General features: G+C 42.6%; 1 pseudogene; it reads left to right on the forward strand.

Moving 5' to 3' along the window:
- On the forward strand, positions 7,660-9,899 carry LOC106502646 (annotated as a pseudogene).

Genomic DNA, 13,396 nt, shown 5'->3' on the forward strand with positions numbered 1-13,396 from the left:
ATCCCAGTCTGAAAATATATATATATATATTTTTTTTTCATATATATATATATAGTTTTTTTTCAGTCTGGAAAATAAAGATTTGTTTTATGTAGAAAATATTTTAAAGTGAATTTATTCAGTTTAAATTTATCTCTAATATCCAGCATTTTGAAATAAATACTACCTTGAAACCCTGATGTCTAACTTCAGTCAGTTCAGTTGCTCAGTTGTGTCTGACTCTTTGTGACCCCATGAACTGCAGCACACCAGGCCTCCCTGTCCATCACCAACTCCCAGAGTTCACTCATACTCATGTCCATTGAGTCTGTGATGCCATCCAATCATCTCATTTTCTGTCACCCTCCTCTCCTCCTGCCCTCAATCTTTCCCAACATCAGGTTCTTTTCCAATGAAACAGCCCTTTGCATCAGGTGGGCAAAGTATTGGAGTTTCAGCTTCAGCATCAATCCTTCCAATGAACACTCAGGACCAATGACCTTTAAGATGGACTGGTTGGATCTCCTTGCAGTCCAAGGGACTCTCAAGAGTCTTCTCCAACACCGCAGTTCAAAAGCATCAATTCTTTAGTGCTCAGCTTTCTTTATAGTCCAACTCTTACATCCATACATGGCTACTGGAAAAACCATAGCCTTGACTACACTGACCTTTGTTGACAAAGTAATGTCTCTGCTTTTCAATATGCTGTCTAGGTTGGTCATAACTTTCCTTCCAAGGAGTAAGCATCTTTTAATTTCATGGCTTCAGCCACCATCCACAGTGATTTTGTAGCCCCCCCAAATAAAGTCAACCACTGTTTCCACTGTTTCCTCATCTGTTTGCCATGAAGTGATGGGACTGGATGCTGTGATCTTAGTTTTCTGGATGTTGAGTGTTAAGCCAACTTTTTCACTCTCCTCTTTCCCTTTCGTCAAGAGGCTATTTAGTTCTTCTTCACTTCCTACCATAAGGGTGGGAGATGGAAATGGCAACCTACTCCAGTATTCTTGCCTGGAGAACCCCATGGACAGACGAGCCTGGTAGGCTGCTTGCTGTCCATGGAGTCGCACAGAGTCGGACAAAACTGAAGCAACTTAGCAGCAGCATCTGCATATTTGAAGTTATTGATATTTCTCCCGGCAATCTTCATTCCAGCTTGTGCTTCATCCAGCTCAGCATTTCTGATGATATACTCTGCATCTAACTTAAATAAGCAGGGTGACAATATACAGCCTTGATGTACTCCTTTCCTGATTTGGAACAAGTCTTGTTCCATGTCTGGTTCTAACTGTTGCTTCTTGAACTGCATACTGATTTCTCAGGAGGCAGGCCAGATGGTCTGGTATTCCCATCTCTTGGAGAATTTTCCAGTTTGTGTGATCCACACAGTCAAAGGCTTTGGCATAGTAAATAAAGCAGAAATATATGTTTTTCTGGAACTCTCTTGCTTTTTGATGATCCAGTGGATGTTGGCAATTTGATCTCTGGTTCCTCTCCCTTTTCTAAAACCAGCTTGAACATCTGGGAGTTCACAGTTCACACATTGCTGAAGCCTGGCTTGGAGAATTTTGAGCACTGTTTTACTAGCATGTGAGTGCAACTGTGCAGTAGTTTGAGCATTCTTTGGCATTGCCTTTCTTAGGGATTGGAATGAAAACTGATCTTTTCCAGTCCTGTGGCGACTACTGAGTTTCCCAAATTTTCTGGCATATTGAGTGCAGCCCTTTCACAGCATCATCTTTTAGGATTCGAAATAGCTCAACTGAAATTCCATCACCTCCACTAGCTTTGTTCATAGTGACGCTTCCTTAGGCCCATTTGACTTCATATTCCAGAATGTCTGGCTCTAGGTGAGTGATCACACCATCGTGATTATCTGGGTCATGAAGATCTTTTTTGTATAGTTCTGTGTACTCTTGCCACCTCTTCTTAATATCTTCTGTTTCTGTTAGGTCTATACCATTTCTGTCCTTTATTGACCCCTTCTTTGCATGAAATGTTCCCTTGGTTACTCTAATTTTCTTGAAGAGATCTCTAGTCTTTCCCATTCTATTGTTTACCTCTATTTCTTGGCACTGATCACTGAGGAAGGCTTTCTTATCTCTCCTTGCTATTCTTTAGAAATCTGCATTCAAATGGGTATCAGTTCAGTTCAGTCGCTCAGTCGTGTCCGACTCTTTGTGACCCCATGAATCGCACCACGCCAGGCCTCCCTGTCCATCACCAACTCCCGGAGTTCACTCAGACTCACGTCCATCGAGTCAGTGATGCCATCCAGCAATCATCCTCGGTTGTCCCCTTCTCCTCCTGCCCCCAATCTCTCCCAGCATCAAAGTCTTTTCCAATCACTCAACGCTTCGCATGAGGTGGCCAAAGTACTGGAGCTTCAGCTTTAGCATCATTCCTTCCAAAGAAATCCCAGGGCTGATCTCCTTCAGAATGGACAGGTTGGATCTCCTTGCAGTCCAAGGGACCCTCAAGAGTCTTCTCCAACACCACAGTTCAAAAGCATCAATTCTTCGGTGCTCAGCCTCCTTCACAGTCCAACTCTCACATCCATACATGACCACAGGAAAAACCACAGCCTTGACTAGACGGACCTTAGTTGGCAAAGTAATGTCTCTGCTTTTGAATATACTATCTTGGTTGGTCATAACTTTTCTTCCAAGGAGTAAGCGTCTTTTAATTTCATGGCTGCAGTTACCATCTCAGTGATTTTGGAGCCCCAAAAAATAAAGTCTGACACTGTTTGCACTGTTTCCCCATCTATTTCCCATGAAGTGATGGGACCGGATGTCATGATCTTCATTTTCTGAATGTTGAGCTTTAAGCCAACTTTTTCACTCTCCTCTTTCACTTTCATCAAGAGGCTTTTTAGTTCCTCTTCACTTTCTGCCATAAGGGTGGTGACATCTGCATATCTGAGGTTATTGATATTTCTCCTGTCAATCTTGATTTCAGCTTGTGTTTCTTCCAGCCCAGCGTTTCTCATGATGTACTCTGCATATGGGTTAAATAAGCAGGGTGACAATATACAGCCTTGACGTACTCCTTTTCCTATTTGGAACCAGTCTGTTATTCCATGTCCAGTTCTAACTGTTGCTCCCTGACCTGCAAGCAGATTTCTCAAGAGGCAGGTTAGGTTTTCTGGTATTCCCATCTCTTTCAGAATTTTCCACAGTGTATTGTGATCCACACAGTCAAAGGCTTTGGCATAGTCCATAAAGCAGAAATAGATGTTTTTCTGGAATTCTCTTGCTTTTTCCATGATCCAGCAGATGTTGGCAATTTGATCACTGGTTCCTCTGCCTTTTCTAAAACCAGCTTTCCAGAAGGGAAAGGGAAAAATATTAATGACACAAAAATTGACCAATGATAAAAAGGAAATTCTACAGGATTTGGATGGGGATGACCTGACCCCTCCTCCATACTGGATAATGATGCGCCTGCCTCCCAGTGCCCGACCAAGACCGGAGACCCCCTTACTGCCCAATCCAGGGCTGGATGAAGTCCTTCAGTAGCCGCTGCTTCTCTGCCAGCTCTCGCCAAGGTTGTAGAGCTGCCACCTCGGCAGGCTCTGATCCCGGTGACAGAGGCCTCTGGCCAGCACTTCCAGGATCTGGCTCCAGCCGAACCTCCCAAGGTATACCTACCTCTCCCAGTGAGTACTGACAAGAAGGGGAGGGAGATATAGGGGACTGGAATGCAAAAGTAGGAAGTCAAGAAACACTTGGAGTAACAGGCAAATTTGGCCTTGGAGTGCGGAATGAAGCAGGGCAAAGACTAATAGAGTTTTGCCAAGAAAATGCACTGGTCATAGCAAACACCCTCTTCCAACAACACAAGAGAAGACTCTACACATGGACATCACCAGATGGTCAACATCAAAATCAGATTGATTATATTCTTTGCAGCTAAAGATGGAGAAGCTCTATACAGTCAACAAAAACAAGACCAGGAGCTGACTGTGGCTCAGATCATGAACTCCTTATTACCAAATTCAGACTCCAATTGAAAAAAGTAGGGAAAACCACTAGACCATTCAGGTATGACCTAAATCAAATCCCGTATGATTATACAGTGGAAGTGAGAAATAGATTTTAAGGGCCTAGATCTGATAGACAGAGTGCCTGATGAACTATGGACTGAGGTTTGTGACATTGTACAGGAGACAGGGATCAAGACCATCCCCATGGAAAAGAAATGCAAAAAACAAAATGGCTGTCTGGGGAGGCCTTACAAATAGCTGTGAAAAGAAGAGAGGTGAAAAGCAAAGGAGAAAAGGAAAGATAGAAGCATCTGAATGCAGAGTTCCAAAGAATAGCTAGAAGAGATAAGAAAGCCTTCTTCAGCGATCAATGCAAGGAAATAGTGGAAAACAACAGAATGGGAAAAACTAGAGATCTCTTCAAGAAAATTAGAGATACCAAGGGAACATTTCATGCAAAGATGGGCTCGATAAAGGACAGAAATGGTATGGACCTAACAGAAGCAGAAGATATTAAGAAGAGGTGGCAAGAATACACAGAAGAACTGTACAAAAAAGATCTTCATGACCCAGATAATCACGATGGTGTGATCACTCACCTAGAGCCAGACATCCTGGAATATGAAGTCAAGTAGGCCTTAGAAAGCATCACTACGAGCAAAGCTAGTGGAGGTGATGGAATTCCAGTTGAGCTATTTCAAATCCTGAAAGATGATGCTGTGAAAGTACTGCACTCAATATGCCAGCAAATTTGGAAAACTCCGCAGTGGCCCCAGGACTGGAAATGGTCAGTTTTCATTCCAATTCCAAAGAAAGGCAATGCCAAAGAATGCTCAAACTACCGCACAATTGCACTCATCTCACATGCTAGTAAAGCAATGCTCAAAATTCTCCAAGCCAGGCTTCAGCAATACGTGAACCGGGAACTTCCTGATGTCCAAGCTGGTTTTAGAAAAGGCAGAGGAACCAGAGATCAAATTGTCAACTTCTGCTGGATCATGGAAAAAGCAAGAGAGTTCCAGAAAAACATATATATCTGCTTTATTGATTATGCCAAAGCCTTTAACTGTGTGGATTGCAATAAACTGTGGAAGATTCTGAAAGAGATGGGAATATCAGACCACCTGACCTGCCTCTTGAGAAATCTGTATGCAGGTCAGGAAGCAGCAGTTAGAATTGGACATGGAATAACAGACTGGTTCCAAATAGGAAAAGGAGTACATCAAGGCTGTATATTGTCACCCTGCTTATTTAACCTATATGCAGAGTACATCATGAGAAATGCTGGACTGGAAGAAACACAAGCTGGAATCAAGATTGTCTGGAGAAATATCAATAACCTCAGATATGCAGATGTCACCACCCTTATGGCAGAAAGTGAAGAGGAACTAAAACGCCTCTTGATGAAAGTGAAAGAGGAGAGTGAAAAAGTTGGCTTAAAGCTCAACATTCAGAAAATGAAGATCATGACATCCGGTCCCATCACTTCATGGGAAATAGATGGGGAAACAGTGGAAACAGTGTCAGACTTTATTTTGGGGGGCTCCAAAATCACTGCAGATGGTGACTGCAGCCATGAAATTAAAAGACGCTTACTCCTTGGAAGAAAGGTTATGACCAACCTAGATAGCATATTCAAAAGCAGAGACATTACTTTGCCAACTAAGTTCCGTCTAGTCAAGGGTATGGTTTTTCCTGTGGTCATGTATGGATGTGAGAGTTGGACTGTGAAGGAGGCTGAGCACCGAAGAATTGATGCTTTTGAACTGTGGTGTTGGAGAAGACTCTTGAGGGTCCCTTGGACTGCAAGGAGATCCAACCTGTCCATTCTGAAGGAGATCAGCCCTGGGATTTCTTTGGAAGGAATGATGCTAAAGGTGCAACTCCAGTACTTTGGCCCCCTCGTGTGAAGCGTTGAGTCATTGGAAAAGACTCTGATGCTGGGAGGGATTGGGGGCAGGAGGAGGAGAGGATGACAGAGGATGAGATTGTTGGATGGCATCACTGACTCAATGGACGTGAGTCTGAGTGAACTCCGGGAATTGGTGATGGACAGGGAGGCCTGGCGTGGTGCGATTCATGGGGTCACAAAGAGTCGGACATGACTGAGCGATTGAACTGAACTGTACTCTGCCAGAGAGCCTGAGGGAATGAAAGAGATCAGAGAAGAGATTTGCAGTGCTAGCTACTACTCTGGGAAAGTCTATCTCGGGCTCTCCGGAAAACCTCCTCTGCCCCAGGGACAGGACAGTCCTTCAACCAGTCCCAACGGAGGCCCCGGGCCCCGTTACAGCCAAACCAGTGTGCCTGGTGCCAAGCTTTTTTTTCTTTTTTCTTTTTTTTTCCTTTATTTTAATTTACAATACTGTAATGGTTTTGCCATACATTGACATGAATCCACCACGGGTGTATATGCGTTCCCAAACATGAACCCCCCACCCACCTCCCTCCCCATAACGTCTCTCTGGGTCATCACCATTGGTGCCAAGCTTTTGGCCACTGGAAGAATGAATGCCCTAAGGCAAGGAAGGAAGAGTAAGCTCCCGCAGTTGTGGGTTTGCTGACTTGGAAATTAAATAGGGCTGTGAGGAGCCTGGTGGGCTGCCATCTATGGGGTTGCACAGAGTGGGACACAACTGAAGTGACTTAGCAGCAGCAGCAGCCTGGGCTCAGAGATATCAGATCCCAGAGAACCCATGTTAACCTTAAAAGTGGGGGACCAAAACATTGACCTCATGGTGGATACAGGAGCAGAACTGTTGGCAGTAACAAATCCTATGGCACCACTGTCCAAAAAGACTACCGCTGTAACTGAGGTATCGGGAGAGGAGATGATTAAATCGTTTTGCCAGCCCAGAAAATGTCGGATGGGAGGGTACCAAGAGATTCATGAATTCCTCTACATTCCTGAGTACCTAGTACCCCTGTTGGGAAGAGACTTGCTCTCCAAACTAGGAGCACAAGTGACTTTCCCCCCTGGGGAGAGGCCCACCTTCCGGATGGACACTATGACTTATTTGCTCTCTCTCTCAAGACCCCCCCAAGATCAGTGGAGATTGCATGAGCCTCTGAAGGCAGAACCGGGTGGGCTGGAAGAGTTAACTCAATTATTCCCTGAGGTCTGGGCGGAAGACAACCCTCCCTTCCCCCAGGCTGGCTAAACATCAAGCCCCAGTGATAATAGAACTCAAACCAGGCACCATCCCGGTTAGAAAGCCTCACATCAATAGATTGAAACAAGCGGGCATTCTAGTAGAGTGCCAGTCGGCTTGGAATACGCCAATCCTGCCAGTCAAAAAGGAAGGAAGACAGGACTAAAGGCCTGTACAGGATCTCAGGCTAGTCAACCAGGCTATTGTGACTTTACACCCCACTTTTCCAAACCCCTATACCTTACTTAGCCTCCTCCTGCCCAGGACCAAAGTTTATACTCGCCTAGATATCAAAGATGCCTTCTTCTGCGTACGCCTCGCCCCAGCGTCACAGCCCATGTTTGCCTTTGAATGGGAAGATCCAGTCGGGGGCACCAAGCAACAGCTCATCTGGACTCCCCCACAAGGGTTTAAGAACTCCCCAGCCATCTCTGGGGAAGCCTTGGCTTCTGACCTGAACTCACTCCATCTGGAAGAGTACGGATGTTGGCTCCTACAATATGTGGATGACCTGCTGCTGGCCGCTGAGACCAAAGAAAAATGCTGGAAAGGGACAAAAGCACTCCTCTAGCTGCTGATGGAAGCAGGTTACCGGGTGTTGAAGAAGAAGGCACAGATCTGCAAGGAGGCGGTAAGGTATCTGGGGTTTGTTTTAAAGAAGGACACAAGGTTCCAAACCCTAGTTGGGTCCTATATACTGATGGCACCAGCCTGATAAAACAAGGACAACGGCTGTCAGGTTAGCCAAAGCGGAAGGGGCCATCAAGACTGAAAAGGATGGTGGGAATTGCCAAGTGGCAAATGATTGGTACCAGAGGAGCTGGCACACGATCTGGTAAGCCAAACACACCAAACGACACACCTAGGCCATGCTGCCTGCTCACAGGTTAATGCTGCCTCTAGGTATTCAGACAAAAACCTCTGGGTATTCAGCTGAAAGGCACGCTGCCCTTTGAACACCTGGGAGTGGACTTCACTGAAATGAAACCTCACCGACACCACCCTTACCTGCTGATTATGGTATGTACGTTCTCGGGATGGGTAGAAGCTTTTCCTGCCTGAACTGAAAGAGCATCAGAAGTAGCCCGGTGCTTGCTTAGGAAATAGTTCCCAGATTTGGACTTCCTACCAGCATTGGTTCAGACAATGACCCGGCTTTTGTAGCTGATTTAGTACAACAAGTAAGCAAAACTTTAAACATCAAAAGAAAACTGCAAACTGCATATAGGCCCAGAGTTCTGAGATGGTGGAATGAACCAACCGGACATTAAAGAGACTCTCCAAGCGCTCCTCAGTGGACTTGCTTCCGATGGTTCTGCTCAGACTCAGGATGACCCCACAGTCCCAAGGCTATTCTCCATACGAAATTGTGTATGGGAGGCCCCTTCCCATAATAAACCAGGTGTCAACAAATTTGCCTCAGGTCAGGGGGAATAGGATTTCACAGCAGATGGAACTGGGTAAGGTAACAAATTGGGTAACTAAGTTTGTACAAGAAAGGGTGCCATTCCCCCTTGGGGAACAGATTCATGATTTTATGCTTGGTGACCAAGTATGGGTCAAAGATTGGACACATGATTTGATAGCCCCTTGGTGAAAGGGCCCTTTTGTTATTCTAACTACCCCTACTGCAGTTAAAGTGGCAGGTATTGTCCCTTGGATCCATCATACGAGGGTGAAGAGAACATATCATGCAGACCCAAAAAACGCTGAGTGGACTGCACAGAGGGATGCCGCTGACCCTCGAGAGACTAAGACCACCCTTAAGAAGAAGGAAAAGAAGATCCTGGACGAGCCCCTTCAGGATGAAGCTGCACAATCAACTCCTGCTGCTTGGCCTCATCAATGTGATTTTGAATTTAACTTCTGTTTCAACTCAGGACAATGTTTTCATCTCATGGGCACATTCCTATGCAGACTTCCACAACACTTCCAGCTGCTGGGTGTGTAGGGCTGTGCCTCTGTCAGTGACGGACGGACTTCCTTGGTGGGTGTCATCACTCTGCCAAGGAGAGTTTAAACCACTCTGCTCTTTTCTGGGATGAAAAAAAGAGACTTTCCTCTCTCTTGCCAATCATAACCTCTCCTTGCTCTCTTGGTGTAAGACCTACAGTCAATAGACTCAGGTCATGGGTTTACATTTGATAAAAATGCCAGTGTAACAAAAGCCTAACCTTTACCTAAGCCCCAGTAAATCTACCTTATTTACATGCGAGGTGGACAAGATCTGTGTGTCAATGGTATGCGTATATTGCTGCCTTATTCGTACCCTTTATAGGGACAACAGATATCATGATTAAAGTAGAGGCCTTGACTAATTTCACAAAACAGGCCCTCCTAGATAGAACAAAAGCCATCCAAGCCTTAAATGAAGAGCAAATCCAAATGAGAAAAGCGGGAATTCACAACAAAATGGCTTTGGACATACAGCTGCTCAAGGAGGGACCTGTGCTATAATTAAGGTTGAATGTTGTGTATACATTCCTGACTTATCTGGCAATCTATCGACTGCTTTAGATGACACGAAAAGCCAGGTAAAAGCAATGTCAAATGAAAACATTCCTTTCTGGACTTCAGTCCTATCTTGGGTGAAGGGTGATTGGTGGAAAACTATATTTATCACTGTTATAGTTGCCTTGATAGTTCTGCTTTGTGGAACCTGAATTTTACAATGTATTATGAACTTTGTAACCCGAAGGTTGTTGTCATTCTCCCAAATTGGTGGTCGGAGAGCCATGGTGCAATATATCCCTATGAGTGATGCTCATAATATGAGTTAAAAGCATTAAGTGGGGGGAATGAAGAAGAAATTCATAGGGCGTGGACTCCATCTTAGGCCTGTTCGTGCTGATCATGCTCAGCCACCTTTCCAATGGACTCTGAACTCTGTGTTTAGTGCCTATGAAAACAACAACAGAAGGATATGACCCCCTCCAGACAGCAGAACTTGAAGATCATATCTAGGTTACTCATCGCCTAAGAGAAAACATACACTAATCACCCCTTCCTCCAGACAGGCCATAAATTTTTCTGTATCTATCGGAGTATAACCTTGGGTTTATTGATTATTGGCTAATTGTTTGACTGAGCACATGAGCACACAGTACATGAATGATGGGGTTATTGGGATTGTATTTTCCTAGGTTTCTGTAAGTCTCAACGAATTTAGAGTGGTGGGCTCAGACATGTACACATGGGGTATAAAAGATTTTCACAAATGCTGGTCGGGGTCCTTGGCTAAGAGGAGACTCTGCCTTGGGCCCACCGGTGTAATAAACTGCGCTCCACTATCTGCATTGTCCTTCTGAGTGAGTTTGTTTCCTGGAATGCATGGCTACAATACTAACCAAGGCTACCTACAAATTCAATGCAATCTCTATCAAATTACCAAGATTATTTTTCACAGGATTAGAACAAAAAGTTTACAATTTGTATGGAAACCAAAAGACCACAAATAGCCAAAGCAATCTTGAAAAGAAAAATGGAGCTGGAGGAACCAGGCTCCCTGACTTCAGACTATACTATGAAGCTACAGTTGTCAAAACAGTATGAAACACCATGTTACTTGCACAAAACCAGACATTTTGATTAATGGAACAGGATAGGAAGTCCAGAGATAAACCCACACATTTATGGTCACCTCAGTCAGTCAATTCAGTTGCTCAGTCATGTCTGCCTCTTTGTGACCCCATGGACTGCAGCACGCCAGGCCTCCCTGTCCATCACCAATTCCAGGAGCTTACTCAAACTCATGTCCATTGAGTCAGTGATGCCATCCAACTATCTCATCCTTTGTCGTCCCCTTCTCCTCCTGCCTTCAATCTTTCCCAGCATCAGGGTCTTTTGAAATGAGTCAGTTCTTCCCATCAGGTGGCCAAAGTATTGGAGTTTCAGCTTCAGCATCAGTCCTTCCAATGATTATTCAGGACTGATTTCCTTTAGGATGGACTGATTGGATTTCCTTGCTGTCCAAGGGACTCCCAAGAGTCTTTTCCAACACCATAGTTCAAAAGCATCAATTCTTCAGCGCTCAGTTTTCTTTATAGTCCAACTCTCACATCCATACATGGTCACCTAATCTATGATAAAAGAGGCAAGAATGGACAATGGAGAAAAGGCAGCATCTTCAACAAGTGGTGCTGGGAAAACTTGACAGCCACATGTAAATGGATGAAATTACAACACACCTTAACACCATACACAAAAGTAAACTCAAAATGGATTAAAAACCTAAATATAAGGTTGATAGAATAAAAATTATTAGAGGAAAACATAGAACACTCTAAGATAAACTGCAGCAAGAATTTTTTCAATCTACCCCTAATGAAAATAAAAACAAAAATAAACATATGGGACCTAATTAAATTTAAGAGCTTTTGCATACTAAAGGAAACCATAAACAAAAGAAAAGACAACTCACAGAATGGGAGAAAATATTCACAAATGAAGGGACTGACAAAGGAGTAATCTCCAAAATTTACAAACAACTTATGCAGCTCTATATAAAAAACAACCCAATCAAGAAATGGGCAGAACATCTAAACAGACATTTCTCCAAAGACATACAAATGGCCAAAAACACATGAAGAGATGCTCAATGCTCAACATCACTAATTCTTAGAGAAATACAAACCAAAACTAAAATGAGTATCACCTCACTGTTCTGAATAGCCATCATCAAAATGTCTACAAACCATAAGTGCTGGGCAGGGTATGGAGAAAAGGGAAGCTTCCTATTGGAAGATGAAGTAAAAGAAGTATATATATTTACATACATTTGTATAACTTTACATCTGAAACACATTGTAAATCAACTGTATTTCAATAAAAATTAAGAGCTTGCATGGCACCGGAAATCACTGACAAAAGGAAGAGACAAACTTTTGAATGGGAGAAAAGATTTGAAAATTATATGATGATAAAGGGTTAATATCCATGATATATTAACAGCGTACCCAACTCAATACCAAAAGAATGAAAAAAAATAGGCAGAAGACCCAACTAGACATTCTTCCAAAGAAGACATGTAGATGGCTAACCAGCACACGAAAAGATGCTCAACACTGCTGATCAGAGAAACGCAAATCAAACCCCAGTGAGATATCACTTCACACTTGTTAGAATGACTATCATTAAGAAGAATGCAAATAACGAATGTTGGCAAGGATGTGGAGCAAAGGGAAATCTAGTACTTTGTTGGTGGGAATGCAAATTGGTGTGGCCACTGTGGAAAATGTTACGGAGATTCCTCAAAATACGTAAACAGAGAACCACAATATAACCCATAAATTTTTCTCCTGGTGTATAAAAATATAAACATGAAAACACTAGTTTGAAAAGATACATCCCAATGTTCATAGCAGCATTATTTATAATAGCCAAGCTAAAACAATGGAAACAACCTCAGTGTCCATCAATAGACACATGGATATAGATAAAAACGCATGTGCACACGTGCACACACACATACTTGTACATACACATGCATACAATGGAATACAACTCAGCCATAAAAAAAAAATAAAATTTTGCCGTCTGCAACATGATTGGACCTGGAGATTATCGTGCTTAGTGAAATAAGTCAGACAGAGAAAGACAAAAAAAAAAAAATGCTGTGTGTTATCACTTACATGCGGAATCTAAAAGACAAAACAAATGAATGAAAATAATGAAACAGGAACAAACAGACAGAATAAGCTAGTAGCTACCAGTAGGGAGGGGAAGGGGTGGACAGGCATGATAAAGGCAGGGGATTAAGAAATACAAATTACTATGTATAAAATAAACAAGATACAAGGATATCACAGGGAATATAGTCAATATTTTATAGTAAGTTTAAAAGGTTTATAATCTGTAAAAATATTGAGTCACTCTGTTGTACACATGAAACTAATATATTGGTAATATTGTACTAAATCAATCAACTATACTCAAAAAAAGTAATACATTTTAAAACTTCTTGCTGCCAAAATAATCAATTGAAGTTTAAAAATAATACATTTGAGAATTATCAAGATCATAGTCCTTTTTTAAATGCAATATTCCTTAGTGCATATACAGTATATAGAAAAATTAGGAACTGAGATTCTTTAAATTGTACTTTTGGAAAGTTTTCTCATAAAAAGTGTACAAATTAGTGCTGTTGCTATATTTTATTTTCAAAATCCATGTTACTTGTATAATGGTTTTATTATTTTATTTAAAGTAACTATATAGTTAGTACTACAAAGAGAAATAGTCAGAATCTAATTATTAAAAATCCTTCAAGCTAGGCTTC

Source organism: Capra hircus, chromosome 2, assembly GCF_001704415.2.
Source record: "Capra hircus breed San Clemente chromosome 2, ASM170441v1, whole genome shotgun sequence".
NCBI classification, from domain to species: Eukaryota; Metazoa; Chordata; class Mammalia; order Artiodactyla; family Bovidae; genus Capra; species Capra hircus.